The sequence below is a fragment of the Odocoileus virginianus genome, chromosome 14, assembly GCF_023699985.2.
Source record: "Odocoileus virginianus isolate 20LAN1187 ecotype Illinois chromosome 14, Ovbor_1.2, whole genome shotgun sequence".
NCBI classification, from domain to species: domain Eukaryota; kingdom Metazoa; phylum Chordata; class Mammalia; order Artiodactyla; family Cervidae; genus Odocoileus; species Odocoileus virginianus.
The window spans coordinates 47,667,762-47,688,351 of record NC_069687.1 but is presented as its reverse complement, the minus strand read 5'-3'; the positions used below and the strand labels follow the sequence as shown (position 1 = coordinate 47,688,351).

General features: G+C 38.7%; 1 protein-coding gene and 1 pseudogene across 1 annotated transcript in view; both read right to left on the bottom strand.

The window, feature by feature from the left end:
• RAB3C (RAB3C, member RAS oncogene family) overlaps nt 1–20,590 on the bottom strand; it is a 389,298-nt gene that overhangs the window by 331,728 nt on the left and 36,980 nt on the right. The gene's annotated exons all lie outside the window — the stretch shown is intronic.
• Nucleotides 16,304–17,919, bottom strand: LOC110149448 (dnaJ homolog subfamily A member 2 pseudogene; annotated as a pseudogene).

The window sequence follows — 20,590 nt, the reverse complement described above, 5'->3', positions numbered from 1 at the left end:
ATTTTCTCTTTGTGTGTGAGCGTGCTTTGTCACTAAGCCGTGTCTGACTCTCTGGGACTACATGAACTGTGGCCAACCAGGCTCCTCTGTCCACAGATCTCCCAGGCAAGAATACTGGAGTGGGTTGCTGTGTCCTCCTCCGGGGGATATTCCTCACCCAGGGACTGAACCCGCATCTCTTGTGTCTCCTGTATTAGCAGGCAGATTGTTTTCAACTATACCACCTGGGAAGCCTCTGTTTAATTATTTACATGGAACCAAAGCTCTGGGCTTCCCTGGTGGCTCAGATAGTAAAGAACCTGCCTGTAATTCAGGAGACCCGGGTTTCATCCCTGGGTCGGGAAGATTCCACTGGAGAAGAGAATGGCAGCTCACTCCAGTATTCTTGCCTGGAGAATTCCATGGACAGAGGAGCCTGTTGGGCCGTATATAGTCCATGGGGTAGCAAAGAGTTGGGCATGGCTGAGGAACTAACACTTTTACTATCAAGCCTTTAATAACAGAGATGTGTTCAGAAATTCCTCCCAGTATATCTACAACAGCTGATTATACCTCCGACTGTTAACAACTCCCAGGAGGTAAGGAAGGGAAAGATTCCTGGATAGAAGAACTCATAGGTCCAGTCACCCCTACTGCAAGGAAAGAAGACCTTTTCCTCTGTCATCATCCTATGGAGGAAAAGAAGACTTGATCATTTCCTAACAGTTATTCTGTCACTTGATTAAATTTTATTTAATTCTCAGTTACTCTTCCGGCCACAGAATCTATAGGAAACTTGAGCTAGAAATATTATTGATCATCTCTAAAAGAAATTTTTATAAGCAAAATTTTGTCCATGAAAGTATCATCTATGCCAAATAAATCTTTTTCTTCTATCTGATCTTTGTGTTCTTTTATAGTCTGAGGATGGATGTGTTCTTGAAAGCGCATATTTAACTCTGGTTGAGGCACTCACAGTTGAAGTACACTGTTCTTTAGGTTGCCATGACTCATTGAAAGATGCATTTTCTTGATTTTATTTGCTAATGGCCCTCATGTAAACAGTAGTGTTTTCCTTTATAGCAACAAAGACTTCTTTGAGGAGAAGCTTATCAAACTATTAAAAACCAGATTAAGCACAGATTCCATACCAGCACAAACTAGTACCTTGTCTTTAAAAAGGACAAAGAATATAGGAAGGAGATGGAGGGTCAGATTGTCACATTTGCTAAGACTTACTTTATACTAGGAACTGCGCTAGACACTTGACATAGTTTAACTTAATGTTTACATTAGCAAAGGGCAAATATGATTGTTGTCTGTATAAACAGGAAAAGATTGCACAGTCAAACTGGGTAATTGGTAGAAAATTTAATAAAGGGGCTATTTACAGAGCCATGGGCAGTAATAGTGGAAACCACAAGAGAGAGTAGTGTATCCTGCCATGGAAAGCAACAGAGAACCAAGGAGAAGTTATAGCTGGATAGCCAGTGTCCAGGAAGAGAGGATGGACTGCTGCGGAAGATGGAGCCTGCCTTGGAAGGAAATAGCCTGCCACCCTCTGTTCCTGCCAGCTCCCCATTGGGTAACCCCAATCAGAATCATGAGCCATGGAGTCTGTTGATGCAGTCCCTGTATTCAGTCTCCTAAGACACAGAACAAGGTAACGAATGGTAGAGTGGAAAAGGAGGGTAAATTAGGGGTATCAGCCACATTGTCCCATTTTAAAGATGAGCAGATTGAGAGTCAAAGGAAATAATAACTTTTGCAGCTCACAGAGGCAAAGCAAAATTTAAACTCAGATCTCTCAAAGTTCTCTTTGCAATCATTGTATGTACTAACTATGGTATTGAGCTTGGTAAAGAGAAAAATAATTTGTAATTTCATCATAGGGAGTTTTCCCAAGATTCCAACTCCGTTTTTCTCATTTAACCTTCACAGCTTTAACATCCCCAGGCCTACACTCAAGTGTGTACTTGCATCATCACATTTCAACTGGATCCTTGAGTAATTTCTTCGTGCCGTCTCTCTTTCATCTGCTTTGGTTATTTCCTAATGTGAACAATTCTATTAATGATTTTTTACTCAAGTCAACAAAAATTTATAAATTGCCCAGTATGCACCCTAAGCGTTTTTGACACTGCAGAGGATATGACTGACAGATGTGAATAATAAAAAATGTAAAATACTGGAAGTCAAATATAATGAAGCTTATAAGTGTATGGCACATGCAGTAAAGGATTAGAGGCCTAGGAGGATGAAGCTCGGAGGGAATCAGCAAAGATTGAGAAAGCCTTGATGCAAAGGGACGTGTTCAGAGGAACCTGAAAAGACGAACAAGGTTTAATAGATACATACAGGAAGGACATTTGGGGTCTTTAGAGTGGAACCTTGGGTACTGGAGAGGGGAAATTGTTCAGGGACTAGACTTTTCCTACATGAAATGAAAGCAAACGTGATAGAAGAAGTTAGCTCTGGAGGAACACACTCTGCTCATCTGTGGCCTTCCCAGATCTTCTCCATCCTCATTCCCCCTCCTCCCAGTTTGGAGCATCTCCTTTTCCCAGCAATGTCAGCTGTTTTCAGTTGCATGGTATTCAGGAAAACCTGTCTGTCCTTTCTCAACATAAGACTTTGTTTATTGAATTTTAGCACTAAATTAAACATGTGTTTAAGGGCTCAGCTTATAGCACAAAAATAGGCATAATAGATCAATGGAATAGAATAGAAAGCCCAGAAATAAACCCACATTCTTAAGGTCAATTAATCTATGATAAAGGAGGCAAGAATATACAATGGAGAAAAGACAGTCTCTTCAACAGTTGATGACGGGAAAACTGGATAGCTACACATAAAAGAATGAGATTAGAATATTCTCTAACACCATATACAAACATAAATTAAAAAAATTCAAAATGGATTAAAGACCTAAATGGATCAAAGACCAAATACTATAAAACTAGAGGAAAATATAGGCAGAACACTCTTTGACATAAATCACAGTAATGTTTTGGGGTATCCCTCTCCTAAAGTAAAGGAAGTAAAAGCAAAAATGAACAAATGGGACCTAATTAAACTTAAAAGCTTTTGCGCAGCAAAGAAAACCATCCACAAAACAAAAAGACAACCTACCAAATGGGAGAAAATATTTGCAAACGGTATGACCAATAAGGGATTAATATGAAATATATATAAACAACTCATACAACCTAGCATCCAAAAAAAAACAACCCAATTAAAAAATGAGCAGAAGAACTGCATATACGTTTTTCCAAAGAGGAAATGCAGATGGTCAACAGGCATATGAAAAGATGTTCAACACTGCTAATCATCAGGGAAATACAAATCAAAACTACAATGAGATATCACCTCACACCTGTGAATAGGTACAAACTAGTGGGTGTAATGGGGAATATAGACAATATTTTGTAATAAATATAAATAGAAAGTAAACCTTAAAATTGTATTAAAATTTTTTTAATTAAAAGATCTCAGCTCTCACTATCTAGGAAGCTCCTCTTGATTTTTCCAGGCTCCAGGTATATTTATTCTATGCTCTTAAAGTGTTCAGAGACATCATAGCACTTTTTGAGGTGCACTGAGATGGATTATCTTATGATCTCTCTCCATAGTAAATGGCAAGAGTTGTGGGACTGTCACTTTATCTCTATACAATGTATGAGTGACTGTGTGTTAAAATAAGCCATAGGGAGGATCTTAAGCTATTTTAGAAATATATTGTACTTTGTTATTGTTCTTTATTTGCTAAGTCATGTCTGACTCCTTGTGACACCATGAACTGTAGCCCACCAGGCTCCTCTGCCATGGGCTTTTCCAGGCAATACTAGAGTGGGTTGCATTTTCATTCTCCAGGGGATCTTCTAGACCCAGGGATCAAACCCACAAACCCATATCTCCTGCATTGGCAGGCAGATTCCTTACTGTTGAGCCACCAGGGAAGCCCTATGATTCTACTTATATTTTCTCAAATGCTGCATTTCAAGCTGATGAAGATGGTTTTTGTTGTTGTTGTTGAAGCCCTTTTCTGGAGCCTGGAAAATTACCCCGTAGATGTGACTAACTCTAGGATTAATTTGTTTTGGGATATAGGGTGACCAACCATTTCGGTTTGTCCAGGACTGAGGGCTTTGTTGTGATATAGGATTTTCAGTGCTAAATCCTCAAAAGTCCTAGCAAACTGAGGTGAGCTGGTCCCATGCTAGTGGGAAATGAAAAACCAATAAGAAGTTTCTTTTATGCACTGTACTATACCTATAAATCCTAGCTAAGTTTATGTTAGTGCTGAAAAATGTAATTTCTGATCTTGCTTTTTCATCTTTTCACTAATGGAACATTATGTCTTAGTAGAAAAGCTCTCACCCTGTGAAGCATAGCCAGTTAAGAGACTGAAAATTCTTCAGCTCTTCCATTATGTTGATTGTAGCATACCACAGTAATTGTATGCATGCATGCATGCTAAGTCGCTTTAGTTGTATCCAACTCTTTGTGACCCCAAGGACTGTAGCCTGCCTGGCTCCTCTGTCCATGGGATTCCCCAGGCAAGAATACTGGAGTGGGTTGCCACACCTTCTGCCAGGGGATCTTCCCAGCCCAGGGATCGAACCTGTGTCTCTTACGTCTTCTGCATGGGCAGGCAGGTTCTTTACCACTAGCACCACCTGGAAAGCCTGCAACAGTAATTGGTTGTCTCCAAGTCTGCAGTTAGGCCTTGTGATATAACTGACTGCAAGAACTTCCAAGGAGGTAATTTTTCCTTTAGATATTTCATTACGGATGGATTTATAGGAAATGTTTTTGTGGATGTTGATTTGTTGTTTTTAGCTCTCAGAAGCTACTTAAGGGAGAAATTACTTTCATCCTTAAGAGGAGACACGGTTGGAACATTCACCCAACCACCTTAGTACTGTTTGAACTGAGCCCTAGTGAATCAAACTGTGGTTCAATTCACTCCATTATTTCGTGATTGGGTTCCTCATTTTTGCCTATAGAGAAAGAGGTTGGTGGGTGATAGAACAAGGTTAAAAATGATACAAGGTTTTGAGAAATTGATTTTCTTACTGAGGAAATGAAGTGGATGGAATATACTATAAAGTTGGAAGTACTCTCGAGTCTAAGACTGGAAACCAGGAGACTATCAGCATCTCAGCTCTTTCATTAGCTTGGAATCCAGGAAATGATTTTAAGTTTAACTCCTGCAGCTCAAGTGGTTTCCTGGAACAGCAAGTCTATGAATACACAAGAAGAAGTTTTGTTTCCTAGGAGTTTTATGTGCATATGAATGATTGTGGCTTATCTCACTGGCCTATTTGTTGTTTCATTCTTATGGATCACAAGCACAAATCAGACAAAGGCAACTCTAAGTCATTCTAAGTCATTCCACAACAAACTGTGGAATATTCTTAAAGAGACGGAAATACCAGACCACCTAACTTGCCTCTTGAGAAATCTGTATGCAGGTCAGGAAGCAACAGTCAGAACTGGACATGGAACAAAGGACTGGTTCCAAATTGGGAAACGAGTACGTCAAGGCTGTATATTGTCACCTTGCTTATTTAACTTATATGCAGAGTACATCATGAGAAATGCTGAACTGGATGAAGCACAAGCTGGAATAGAGATTGCCGGGAGAAATATCAATAACCTCAAATATGCAGATGACACCACCCTTATGGCACAAAGTGAAGAAGAACTAAAGGACCTCTTGGTGAAAGCGAAAGAAGAGAGTGAAAAAGTTGACTTAAAACTCAACATTCAGAATACTAAGATCATGGCATCCAGTCCCATAACTTCATGGCAAATAGATGGGGAAACAGTGGAAACAATGACAAACTTTATTTTGGGGGGGCTCCAAAATCACTGCAGATGGTGACTGCAACCATGAAATTAAAAGATGCTTGCTCCTTGGAAGAAAAGTTATGACCAACCAGGGACGGGGGAGCCTGGTGGGCTGCCATCTATGGGGTCGCACAGATTTGGACACGACTGAAGTGACTTAGCAGCAGCAGACAGCATAGTAAAAAGCAGAGACATTACTTTGCCAACAAAGGTCCGTCTAGTCAAGGCTATGGTTTTTCCAGTGGTCATGTATGGATGTAAGAGTTGGACTATAAAGAAAGCTGAGCACTGAAGAATTGATGCTTTTGAACTGTGGTATTGGGAAAGACTCTCAAGAGTCCCTTGGACTGCAAGGAGATCCAACCAGTCCATCCTAAAGGAAATCAGTCCTGAATATTGTTTGGAAGGACTGATGCTGAAGCTGAAACTCCAATACTTTGGCCACCTGATGTGAAGAACTGACTCATTGGAAAAGAGCCTGATGCTGGGAAAGATTGAAGGTGGGAGGAGAAGAGGATGACAGAGGATGAGATGGTTGGATGGCATCACCAACTCAATGGACATGAGTTTGAACAAGCTCTGGGAGTTGGTGATGGACAGGGAGGCCTGGCGTGCTGCAGCCCATGGGTTCACAAAGAGTCGGACACAACTGAGCAACTGAACTGAACTGAACTGAATTGAAGTCATTCTTTTGAGGCAAACATCCAGTAGTACATTTCATAGCTGGCTTCCATGAGAGTTTACTAAGCTTTTTACACGTGCTATTTTATCATTTTTTCCTCACATAAAACCCACAAAATAGATATGCTGATCCTTGTTTATAGATGAGAAAATTAACTGAAGATTGGGAAGTTTAAGAAGTTTGCTTTTTGGAGTAAAAATATAAGCATTCCCATTCAAGAGGTATGACCCTACAGCTTCATGCTTATCCACTATGTCACTGATATTTAACATGAGTGAACAGAGAGCCCCATCCCTTTATAATGAGAATTGGTCTGCAGGATCATTTTTTAAGTTCTCGAGTAATTTCCTATAACATTGAAGAGGTAGCTTTGGTGTTTGGCTCTGTAACTACAGAATTTGAGTTTCTTTAATTAAAAAAAAAATCACTCCTAAACTAGCATACAAATTGTCAATTGTCCCTTTTGGTGCATATTCAGAATCAAGTCTTGCAGAATTTTCCTGTCCAAGAATCTTCATCCTAACTTCTACAGAAAAAATTTTGAATTAAGAAAATTATCAATGAAAAGGTAATGATAATAGAAGCACAATGTTGGATGTAAATTTTAAAGGCGGAAAGCATGTACTTACTTTTTACAAAATTAATATTTTCTGAGATTCTTTAGGGTCACAAGATTATATGCAGAATGAATGTGTTCCTTTTTCACATTATGTTTCTTAAGTCCAAATAAAATACTTTCCTTTTTAAATTCTGTAGCACCAGTTCTGGTCCTTTTAAAGTGAGAGTTATGATATCATAAAACTTTTGAAGAAAAAATAAATTAGCAAATAATGTCTTGTATCTCTGTACCAAATGTGATGTAAGCATTATCATTATGATTCTTGCTTTATAGGTGAGAAACAAAACCAAAGGTAAAGTGAATTACCTAGAGTACATGTCAAGCAAATGGAAGACCCTAGACTGGAAGACAATTTTGCAAAAGAAGCAATGATTTATCTGGGTTTAATAGCTATCCCAGGAAGTACAAGGTCATTCCCTGGGTCATCACTCTAGCACTTGAGTTACTATGGGAACCAAGCAGCTAAAACCTCGTAGAAATAAATGTACCATTAAAAAGGTACATGAACATTCCATGAACATTCACCAAGACTCTGAGGCTTTTTTCCTACTAACATCAGCCTTCTATATCCAATCCTAAATCTGCATATTGTTTTGTTGATGCTGAAATCTTCTAAAGGTTTGAATTCATCTAGTTGAAAAATAAAATATTGCTCATGACCCTACCCTACTGAAATAGATTCTCATTACTATCATTAATAAAATAATAAGAATACCCCCATTTTTCACAGAGTATCTGCCATTTACAAATCACCTTCATATTAATTAACTCCTTAATTCTCAAGACATTCATTTAGGTGGAAGATATGCTGTTTTTAATTATGTTATATATTTCTATGGCTGAGAGTAGATTAAGGAAGTATTTACAGGTGGATTCTTCCAATAATGGTTTATAAATTTATACAGAATAAATTGCATCTTTCAGTATTGTTGTGTTGACCACTGACATATACTGTTATTTCCCATTAATTCCCTTGTAATGATGGCTATAATCCTGAGGACAAAATTTAGTATTTGTAGAAACTTAAAGGTTGCAAAATAACATGCCCTATTTCAATTTTACTTTATGGCACTAGGAGAACCTGAAACTAAAACAGAGGAGTAATCACTAGGGTGCACATTTATTTCTTTGTTTTCAGAAAGAACTATTTAACTTCTAGGAAAACTTTAGCGAGTTCCTAGAAAAATCATGAAGCTCATTATGGATAATTAGAGGCCCGATTACATACTCAGACAAACCAATATAAAGAAACAAACATTTCACTAGTTTATGGACCATAAAGATTTTCTAAGTTATTATCATTTTATGAATCAACAGGTAATGAAAACTGGTGTTACAGTATCAAAATATCTCAATGCAAGTTCATTACACCTTTCCCCAGAGAAAGAAACATTGATTAGCCTCTTGGCTTCTGTAAGCCTTTATTTTCCTATCTGTAGTATAAGAGATGCAGGGCTGTTTTTGAACATTATGTCCACTGTAAAGTGCTATACTGATGGGATTGATGGTCAGAGGCACTAGTATGGACTTGAGTGAGCATGAACAAATGATTGAACTGAGCCTATATGTCCTCGTCAATAAAATAAGAATAATGTTAATAGGTACCTCAGAGGAATTTTTTTTTCAGGATTAAACAAGAGGATGTGTGTCTGTGAAAAAGCTTTCCAAACAACAAGGCATGTGCTAGCCAGACCACATTAGTATAGGCAGGAAGCACATCTACAACTGAAAAATGCCTTGATATCTTTGGTTCCCAACTGCTTTTCACAACCACATATGAGTTGTGATAGAAAAAAACACGACATGTCGTAATATGTCATGTTTTAACCTGATATAAAAACGGGTGTCTGCTATTGTGAAGAGTCTCCTCTTTCCCCATTGGAAATGTTAGTGTTACTCTGGGTTATAACTTGGTCTCTCTCCTGCCTTGTATTCACTACCTTCCTAGGTAAGCTCATCCACACCATGGCTTCAATTTGCATCCATTTAATGGTGTTCCTAGATCCGTATTTCGAGCCCAGATTTCTCCTGCCCGTGGACTGCCTACTAGGTCTCTCCACCTGAATGTCTGAAAATATCTCAGTCACAGCAGGTTCAAAAGTGTCCTTTGCTGCTTCACATTGGCACCTTCCTCAGTGTTCCTGTCTTTGCAAGTGGTTCCACTGTCCATTTACCAGCTCAGGTCAGCAATCTTGGCTTAATACTAACTTTTCAATCTTCATCACTCTTCAAATTGACTCAATCATCAAGTATTGTCCTTTCTACTATCTAAACTTCACTCTGATTAAATCCTTCTCTCCATTTCCACTGCTTCTGTCCCCATTAGGTCACCTTTATCAGACATTTGAATTTTTGATTCTAGTCCCTGACCTCCATTTTCTCCCAATCTAATTCTCCTCATCATATCCTGAAAAATCTTTCTGAAATCCAACATTGATCATGATTAAAACACTCTAATGTCTTTCCTATGCCAAGAAACTTAACATGACTCACAGGCTTGCATGATCTAGCTTCTGCTTATTCCCTCAACCTTCCTCTCTCACCTCCATACTCCACACACCAGGCTTACTGAGTTTCTTTCACTCTTCCATTGTGCCATGCTCCATCTTGCCTCTAGTCTTTAGCACAGGCTAGATCTTCTGCTTAGAATGCTTTATCATCACCCTCCCTATAAAAAACACACACACACCCTAAATTCCTAGTCAATTTTTTAACCCTCAAATTAAACTTTTCATCATCTACAAAATGTTCCTTACCCATTCCACTCTGAAGTCTAGGCTAGGTATCACCCAATATATTTCCTGTACTTGTACTATCAAAAATTTTCATTGTAATCACCAGATTACTCCCATGTCATCTCCACGAAACCACATAAGTGGTTAGGACCATATTTGTGTCTATCTCTTCAATTTCTCTCTCCTTGAGCATGTTAAGATTCAAGCAGAATCACAGACTCAATAGGAAAGAAAAATCAAGAGTTTTTTGTTTTTTGGTTTTTTTTTGCAAGGAATTGACCTATGTGATTGTGGAAGCTGGCTGGAAACATCTGAAATGTGTGTGACTTGCTAGAACTCTTTATAATGAGCTGAACCTGCTGTCCACAGGCAGAATCGCTTCTTCAGGAGTTTCTCAGCTCTGCTTATAAGGTTTGTCAGCTGTTTGAATCACACCCAGCTCATTCAGATTATCTAAGATAATCTCCCTTACTTAAAGTCAACTAATTATATCTTTAATCATATCTACAAAATACCTTCACAGCAACACTGAGATCAGTGTTCAATTGAACTACTAGGGACTATAATCTAGCCACGTTGACAAACAAAACTAGTCACTACATCTCAATACCTAAATAAATATTTGTAAAATGAATAGATGCATGAACAATTTTGTTCAGTAAGGGCACCTATGGGGTATTCCCACTTTGTACTGAGTACATCAGCACTATTACAATTTTATATTTCATACAAAATAAAATCATTAAAATCTTTTGGGGTTTTTTGGTACCTTTGAAAGGAAAAAATGGCACACTTTGTGCTATATTTATGGTCCTTCAGATTTCTTTGGAGGGAATCAATTCACATGATCAAATGTAATAGGCTTTGAACTTCCTGCAGCCAGGACTGTGTATTATTGTTTGATGCCCTTGTAACCCTATCAACTGTATGTGCATGGCAGCTGCTCAGTGAAGATGTGTAATTAAAAAGTACAAAATTAACCAGCTGGGATTTTTTGAAGACAGATTTTGAAGTTGTTCTGAGTCCTATATTCTTTTTAAAATTAAGGTATAGTTCAGATACAGCAAAATTTTCAACTTTTTAAGGGTACGCTTATGAGAGTTCTGATAAATGCATGCAGTGGTTCACTACTCAAAAATTTTGTCCATATACTTTTTCCCATTTCAAATCCTGGAAACCAGTGTGATCCGCCTCCCATGCCTAAGTCACAGCCTTTTCCAAAATGTCATGTAAATGGAGTCATGCAGAACATCATACAAACTGAAGATTTCAGACTCTTTTGTGTCTGATTCTATCACTTGGCATAATGCTCTTGAGATTCACCCATGTTGCTCCCTTTTTCTTGCTGAGTAATATACTACGCTTCCTCCTTGGAAGAAAAGTTATGACCAACATAGACAGCATATTAAAAAACAGAGACATTACTTTGCCAACATAGATCAATCTAGTCAAAGCTATGGTTTTTCCAGTAGTCATGCATGAATGTGAGAGTTGGACTTTAAAGGAAGCTGAGCACTGAAGAATTGATGCTTTTGAACTGTGGTGTTGGAGAAGACTCTTGAGAGTCCCTTGGACTGCAAGGAGATCCAACCAGTCCATCCTAAAGGAAATCAGTCCTGAATATTCATTGGAAGGACAGATGCTGAAGCTGAAGCTCCAATACTTTGGCCACCTGATGCAAAGAACTGACTCCTTAGAAAAGACCCTGATGCTGGGAAAGATTGAAGGTGGGAGGAGAAGAGGACAACAGAGGATGAGATGGTTGGATGGCATCACCAACTCGATGGACATGAGTTTGAGCAAGTTCTGGGAGTTGGTGTGCCGAGTTCATGGGGTCACAAAGAGTTGGAGATGACAGAGACTGAACTGAACTGAATATACTACAGCAATATTCTTGCTGAAACTGAAGCTCCAATACTTTGGCCACCTGATGCAAAGAGCTGACTCCTCATAAAAGACCCTGATGCCAACAAAGATTGAGGGCAAGAGAAGTAGGGGGCAACAGAGGATGAGACGGTTGGATAGCATCACCGACTCAATGGATATGAGTTTGAGCCAACTCCAGGAGACAGTGAAGGACAGGGGAGCCTGGCGTGCTATAGGCTATGGGGTGGCAAAGAGTCAGACATGACTTAGTGACTGAACAACAACAATAATCTACAGTATGGGTGTATCACAGTTTGTTTATCCACTGTAGGCCTTGCTTTTGATTGCTCAAGATTGCTCTCTCTTCATTCTTGATCAATTCTTTTTTGCTTTCTCTTCCTATTCATCTCTATCTCTACCCTAAGAGAGGCAAAGGACTGTTCTATTTGGTCAGATTTTAAGATACTTAATTGATCCTATTTTGTGTTGGAGCCTTGTGAGTAGCAATAAACTCAAGCTAAGACAATGCTTTCTCCCACAACACATTGTGGTGGTTAAAAGAGAAGGTTTTCTCCACAAAAATATTGACAAGAATGTGGAGAAAAGGGGACACACTGTTAGTGGGAGTGTAAATTGCTGCAGCCACCATGGAAAACAGTATGGAGGTTCCTCAGAAAACCAAAAATAGAGCTATCCTATGATCCAGCAATTCCACCTCTGGGTATATATCTGAGAAAAAAAAAAAAGCAAGGAAAACTAACTTGAAAATATACCCACACCCTAATGTTCATACCAGCACTATTTATATTTGCCAAGATATGGAAGCAAGATATGGAATCCAAGATATGGATTCTAAGGTCCATCAACAGATGAATGGATAAAGAAGATACACACACACACACACACACACACACACACACACACATATATACACAATGGAATACTACTTGGCAATAAAAAAGAATAAAATTCTGCCATTTACAGCAATATGGATGAACTTGGAGGGCATTAGGCTATGTGAAAGTGAAATAAGTCAAACAGAGAAAGACAAATATTATATGATATCACTTATATGTGGAATCTAAAAAATATAACAAACTAGTGAATAAAACAAAAAGGAAGCAAACTAAGATATAGAGAACAAATTGGTGGCTACCAGTTGGCAAAGGGAAGTGGGGAGGGGCAATATGAGGGTAGGGAACTAAGAGGTAAAAATTATGTATAAAATAAGCTACAATAAGGACATTGTAAAACATGTGGAATATAGCCAATATGTTGTAATAATTATAAATGGAGTATAAAATTTTTAAATTACAGATCATTATATCATACACCTGTAACTTGCATGATATCATAGTGCAACTATTCCACAATAAAAAGAGTTTTTTTAAGAGAAGGTTTTGTTTGTATCCCTCCTCTACTATTGGCTAACTGTGATCTTGATCAAGTAACCTAATATTTCTGTGCCTGTGTTTCTTTATATGTGAAATGGAGATGATAGCAGTACCTATCTGAGGTTATGAGCATTAAATAAAGTAATAATTACAAATGATGTAGAACAGTGCCTGGCATATTGTGAACTCTTAATAAGTGTTGCCTGGAGCCATTTCAAGTCACGAAAGGGTCTTTGAGTACAGATCTAGCAGGTACAAAACTTACTTTGAAAAGGTTACTTTTGCTCCAAGAGGAAAGTGGTCCCCGGGTCCTGGGAAGATGAGTCTGAGCCTGCAGGACAGGAGCTTGAAGCTGTGTCGAGCTGTAAGTCACAAAGGCGCCCTGTGGTTGGTGTAGAGTTCTTGTATCTCTTCATCTCTTTTACCAGTGGAAAGTGCCTAATATGTCCTCATACACTCTTCCCATTGTCCCTGCTCTGAGATAATTGGATTGACCTAGCTGGTGTAAAAGCCGTGTCTGGGTGAATTACGAGTTTGGCATTTATCTGATTTACACAGTTCCCTGAGCAATAGAAGCAGAGGCTTGCTGGGAAATATTGCTGCCTCAGCCCCTGTGTGGGCTCCAGGTCATGTCACTCCTGTCGATACCTGACCACCACCCTCAGTGTCATTCTATGCACATTTTCATTCTTTCCTGGCTTGTCCCTGGAAAAGGGCAAAGAGAGACCGACAGACAAAAAAATATAATTTTATTTTCCCTTTATTCTTACTTCTTTAGACTTGACATATTGATAAAATGAGTCCTCCCAACCTAGTTTATAGTTCCCATGCCTCAATAAAAGGTTTATAACTTTCACCTCCTGTATTCACTCAGCTGGAAGATAATTTCTTTGTTCATATTAATCTATAAATCTACTATTTACTTTATTTGTATAATCTTCCACCGAAACTTTAGGAAACTGGTTTTTTTTTTTTTCAGATGTTACTCTATATTCTTTGGGCTGCTATTTTTATAAGCAATCAAAGCTCCTGCAAACCCTGCTGTAATTATAAGATGGTATCAGAATAAATTATCACTGAGTTATAAGCTTCTGATATAAAAAGAAAGCCTTTTTGATTTTAGCCTTTTTAAAATGATAAACCATTTTTACACAGTTATATAACTTAGAATTTTAAAAACTCACAAAATAAAAGGAGAAAATATAAAAATATCCACAAAGTACTACCTTGGGAAAAACTTGTTTTTTGATTGAGCTTTTCCAGAATTATCAATCTACCTTGTTTTGTATAAAACAAGAGTCTCATGTTTTCTTTCTGTGCCAATGAGTACATCACATTATTATATTTAATGTACACTATTTATTCTTTGGGCCTTCCCAGGTAGCTCAGTGGCAAATAATCTGCCTGCCAATGCAGGAGATGTGTGTTCCATTCTTGGGTCGGGCAGTTCCCCTAGAAAAGGAAATGACAACCCACTTCAGAATTCTTGCCTGGGAAATCCCAGGGACAGAGGAGCCTGGTTAGCTACTGTCCATGGGGTTGCAAAAGAGTTGGACACAACTTAGGGACTAAACAACAACAATTTTATTGTATGATGGTTTCATGAATTTATATCATCTCTACTGTGTACTAAGTAATGTATATGTGTACATATATACATAGATATGTCTGTTTACTGAATTTTTGTTCATTCTTTTATCTTTCTGTATATTCTGATGTTACAGTATCTCATGATGGTTTAGCTTTTGTAACTTTAGAGTACTTTTTAATATTTAATTGAGCAAGTTGTCCCTCACTGCTCTTTTTTTGTAAATTTGAAGTAAAGGCTTGCTGCTATTTTAGTGACCCTGTTTAATCTCTGAAGCCAGTTATAATTAAAATGATATTTTCCCATTTTATTGTGCATATCTCACAAGTGCACATAGGTGTGCATGTGCACACACACATACCCACACACACACCCCTTACAGCAGAACTATTGCAGGAAAATGGCAAAGTAAAGAGAGTTGATTTCCAGCATTCTCACTCCATCCCTTACAGTAGGCTTCTCACTCTTGGAAACTCTGAAGATGCCTGGTATTCTCAGGGTGTCTTTACCAAAACCCCACCAAATTTTCCTTCGAGTTAGAGGTCCAATCAGAAAGGAAAGGCAATCCCACGTCAGACCTCCTTCTTACAGATATGCATTTAAAAATGATCCACTTCCCTAACCCACAAAAATGAAGCCCCAATGCTGGAGTATCAGTTCTCTAGACAAGGTCCACCAAGCAAAATATTTTTAATCTCAACGAGTAACTACATATTTTATAAGCTAGGTACCAGACTCATGTATCATGTTCTGTGTCAGTCTTTTAATCTTTAAAATAATTGCCCAGCATTAAAATTAATACTGAGCATTGACTGCTTTGCACAATGGAATCTTTCCCATTTAGAGAAGTTACTGTTTGAAGAGTTGGAAATGGCTCAGTATTGGGGAGCAAGTGAGAAACTGGAACAGAGGTGTGGAGTAGCGAAGCAGTGTTTCAGGTGCTGATACCACATCAGTGTGCAGGACAGCACCCCGGGATAGGGGCTGGCAGAGAAAGGGATCATCTGGGTCAGACACTGGCAATCTTGGTGGCAAAACAGAACCATCTCTGTGGGGCTTAGTAAATATGGATGCCTTACAAACAGAAATAATTAAAGCCCAACATTTGGGGTGGGGCTGGGGTTTTGTTTATCTTCTCTATTATTTGTTTTAAAGCACCCCAGGTGATCTTTTTTTAAAATTTATAGCAACTGCTTTTTATTATTCATTTCCAGAAACCTTTCACAAGATGGTAAAAAAAAGGGGGGGGGGAGAAAAAGAGAGAAAAAGAAACACCCCTCCCCCGCCCCCTGCCCAAAACTTTACAACCACAGCTCAGCTAATGATATTTTTTCCATTGTTCCCAGTCAGTTCCTAACCCATTGTCTGCAAAGCCCATTTTCCCTTGCATCTAAATGATAGATACAGGCTATGAAATTCCTTATTCTATTTGTAGCAGCTTATGCAGGTGCAGCCAAACACAAAGCTTCAGGACAAATTGTACACAAACTTTACAATGTGGGATTTGAATTTAAAATATGAAACATAAAGTCTACACAAAACTGATAAAAATCAAGCACAGGTATCAGGACTGAAACTTATAACCCATGTGTGAAAAGGAGTCTTGTTTCCTTTCAAGTGCTTTATTCTGCTATAGAACAGTTGAAATGAAGATGTAAAGCTTTGTGGTTAGTTTAAATTATACACTCTGTTGATACTATACCAATTTTAAAAGTTACACATAGACCAACAGATGTCCATCAGTTCATCTGGGTTGACCAGATGCTCCAGCTGGATTGCAGAAAACAAACCAGGCCAGTGTGGAAAGAAAATCCACTTGTGCAATTTGTTTGCAGAGTTTGCTGATGGGCACATTGCACTCCTGGCCCGTGATGGCTACTGCTTTCTTCATCAGAGCTATCATTAGAGTCTTCACACCTCTGACCACCTCCTGAGCCCCGCGTGCTATCAAATTCTTGAAGCACTACCTTCCCTGTGTCTCCAATAATATTTGGAACTTCTGGTCTGGATGGCAGAAGATCTTCTAATTCAGAAAGTTTATCTGGGTTGATCCAGTTGTTTTCAGGAAACTGCACATGAAACTTTATGTAAAGATCACCTTTCTCAAAGGGATTACGATATTGTGGCATTCCTTCACCTCGAACTAACACGAACACATCCTGGTTCAATTACTTTGCCAGGGGGGTATTTCACCACAATCTGACATCCATCAAGGTGCTTAAATGTGAACTGGAATCCACAAAGAGCTTCAACAAGTCCTATCTTATATGTCATGTGCAAATCATTCCCATCTCTCTGGAACACCTCATGCTCTTTTCCTTGTAGCAAAAGAACAACGTCTCCTGGCTCCACTCCTGGGGCCTGGTCTGCTTCCCCAGTAAATGTAATTCTCTGTCCATGTTTCATGCTGTTGTCTACGTGGACTTCAAGAATCTTGACTTCTTTAATCACTGTCTTCCCTTCACATTTTCTACAGCGGCCCTTTCCATTAATTACCTCTCCTTCTCCATTACAGTCAGAACACACAGACTGCATCTGCTGTACCATCCCTGGAGCCAGCTGTCTGATCATGATGTACACCTGGACCCCGACCAGCACTACACTTCTGAACAGCTCCAGACTTCCCACCTTGGCCACTGCATGCACTGCAGAGCACATTCTTGCTAAGTTGTAGTTTGGTTGTCTTGTCATTATACAGGTCTTCTAAAGACACTTTGAGTGGATGCACTATGTCTCCTCTTCTTCTGCCATTTTGACTTCTGCTCTGATTACCCAGGAAGCTAAATAATCCTCCACCAAAAATGTGAGAGAAAATATCATCCATGCCCCCACCTCCACCGCTACCTTCCCGAAGACCTTGTTCTCCGTATCTGTCATACAGTTCGCGCTCCTCAGGATTTGATAGTACTTCATATGCAAAAGTCATTTCTTTGAATTTGTCACCAGCATTTGGATTCTTATCAGGATGGTATTCTTTGGCTAACTTTCTGTATGCCTTCTTCAGCTCGTTCTCGCTGGTGCCAGGCGGGACGCCCAGGATGTCGTAGTTTCCTGTCGGCCATGTTGGCTATGGCGGCCGGTCGGGCAGCGCTCAGGAAAGAAGGCGGAGAAGCAGGAGGAGCGGAGCCGGACCCTGAGCGGCGGAGGCGGCCGCAGCGCAGGCGGGGACTCACCCCAGGTGATCTTAAATACTCAAGCATACTATCAAGGGTGAACCAGATCGCCAGCCCAGGTCGGATGCATGCGACAAGCGCTCAGGGCTGGTGCACTGGGAAGACCCAGACGGATGGGATGGAGAGGGAGGTGGGAGTGGGGATCGGGATGGGGAACATATGTAAATCCATGGCTGATTCATGTCAATGTATGGCAAAACCCACTACAATTAAAAAAAAAAGACTGAAGCACTATTTTACTGAAATATATGTAACAGAAAATTATAATTTTAACCACTTTTAAGTGAACAATTTCCAGGTGATTTTAATTTAGCCTCTAGTGTTCTAGATGAAGAGGTTGGGAAAGATATATATGTTGGGCAGGTAGAATGCTTCTGAAACAAAGCAGCTTGCAATTAAATATAATCTATGACACCTGTGATTTTTAGCTAATCACCTGATAAATTCACGGTGAACCTCACTAAATAATAAAGCATTTGAGTTATCAAGACTAAAGAAATAGTGAAATAGGGCAATCATTTATGTAGGCAAAACCAAAATTTTTACATAAATTACTTGTCTACCTCACGGGTTCTTTGGATTTATAAATGTATATCAGATTTAGTAATGAGGCCTTTTCCTTTTGCGTAGCCAGTGTTTGAAGCTCACATTTTACTAAGAGTCCTGCTTTCTGGCAAATGTTACATATTTTAGATCTCATACTCTGTGTGAGTGTGTGTGTGTGTGAGTGTTTGTGCATGTGTGCATGTGCTTTTTCTGAGGCTAGATCTCTAATTTCTCAGATAGTAAGCTTCAAGTATAAATCATCACCAAAGTGTCACTAAATGTTGATATGATTATTAAAAGTGAGTATCCAGATACCTTATCTCACAACCAGCGTAAATTAAATCAAGCTAAAAAGAATCAAATCCTTGAAACAAATCTTACCTCCACATATGCTAAATCTGCAAATGTAAAAGCTTTGGTTTTCTCTAGTTTCTTTCCATTTAGTTTCCCAGCAACAACATCAACCACTTCACAAAAGCAGCAGCTAGTGTTAATCATTATAAATTTTGTTTATTGGGTTTCTTTCAGTGGTTATTAAATGTTGGAGAGGAGGAAAAAGAAATTTCCCTCTACCCTTCTGAGTTCTTGGCTGAAACTCCCTGCAATAAAAGATTAACAAGAGAACAACAAACAGAAGTTTAATAACATGTATACCTCACATGCTCATGAGATACCCAGGAAAAATGAGTAACTCCCTGATATGTCCCAAGCCACCATCTTAGGGACCATCTTCAGGTAAAGCAAAAGGAAGATGTAGGAGAATTGGAGGAGAGCAATTTACAGGGAAGCAGAGAGGAGAAAATATTTGATAAACAAAGGTTGCCCTGGCATATGGATAAATCTCTTAGGTAAAAAGTTATCTCTATTAATAGCTGTCTCCCTGGTACAGACCTCCTTTCTAATATAAATTTTCATTATAATTAAATATTTCCCTGAGAAAAAGGATAATCTCTACTCTGCTTTCAGAGCTTCTCCTGTGTGTGCAATTTCTCAAAACAATCCATATGCCAAAGGGGCACATTTTGGGATGGCATATTCTGCTCCCTTCAATTTGCAGCATCAAGGGTTGTGAAAATACAAACTACTTTACCCTGTTAAGATCACCATGTCTGAATATGGTAGAGAATAGCTCATTTTAATCCTTGACTTTTAGAATAAAAATGAAGATTCTTAGAAAGCAAGTAGTCAGTGTTCTACTGTACCAAGGTACAAGGAATCAGTTACATGCACATTTATCTAAGTTAATGTGAAAGACCCTTTCTTTAAGATTTAGGAAGTCAAAACATCTAGATTGATTCTATGCAAATCAAGGTTGAAATCCGGAAAACAACTGCTACCCTTTGAATTTAGAAAGCATCATTCCAAAAGAAGATTTAAGAAAAGAGGCTAAACCAGGTACTTCATATTATTTTACTAAGATGAAATAAAAAGGTCATTTGGTTGAGATCAGAATTTTGATATTATGATATTTTTATGAACCAGACTAAAGTGATGAAAAAAAATCTAAAACCATTTCCCCTGAACTCTGAACTAATTATCCTTTTAAGTGACTTAGCTAGTTGGGGAAACCTGAAACACAGCATGAATAATATGTTTAGTCATAGACTCAGTATCTCTAATTAATGGCAAAGGGATGTTGTCTACCATGTTCTTTCTTAAGATACTTAAAATTATACGCTCTTTTAGGAATGCTAAAATAAGTTGTTGATAATGGAATATTTCAACTTTAAAATTTGCATGCTATACTCTTCAGTTCCACTATGATAGGCCAGATGAAATGTTTCCAGACTCATGGAAACTCTAGGGTATCCTCAAAGGATGAATAACCTTACCTAAATATGGCAACCCATTTCCTAGAAGGCAAGTTCATGTTCCATGTCTGGAGTTTTTAGAGCCTCATTAGGGAAGTAGGTTAGGAATGGAACCACCCCAATGTCCCTTTTTGGCTTAGGCTTATTTTCACTCACAGGGCTTGGTTAGTACTGAACTTCTTATAACTGACTTGAGTGTTCATTTCAGAATTGCCTTCTGTTAGAGAATTTCAAGAGACATTTGCAAAAATGAGCTTTTGTATAAGAAGATAATGAAAAGAAGAGAAGTGGAGAATATCCTGGAAGAGAAAACAATGGGGAATCTTGAATAAGATGGTAAA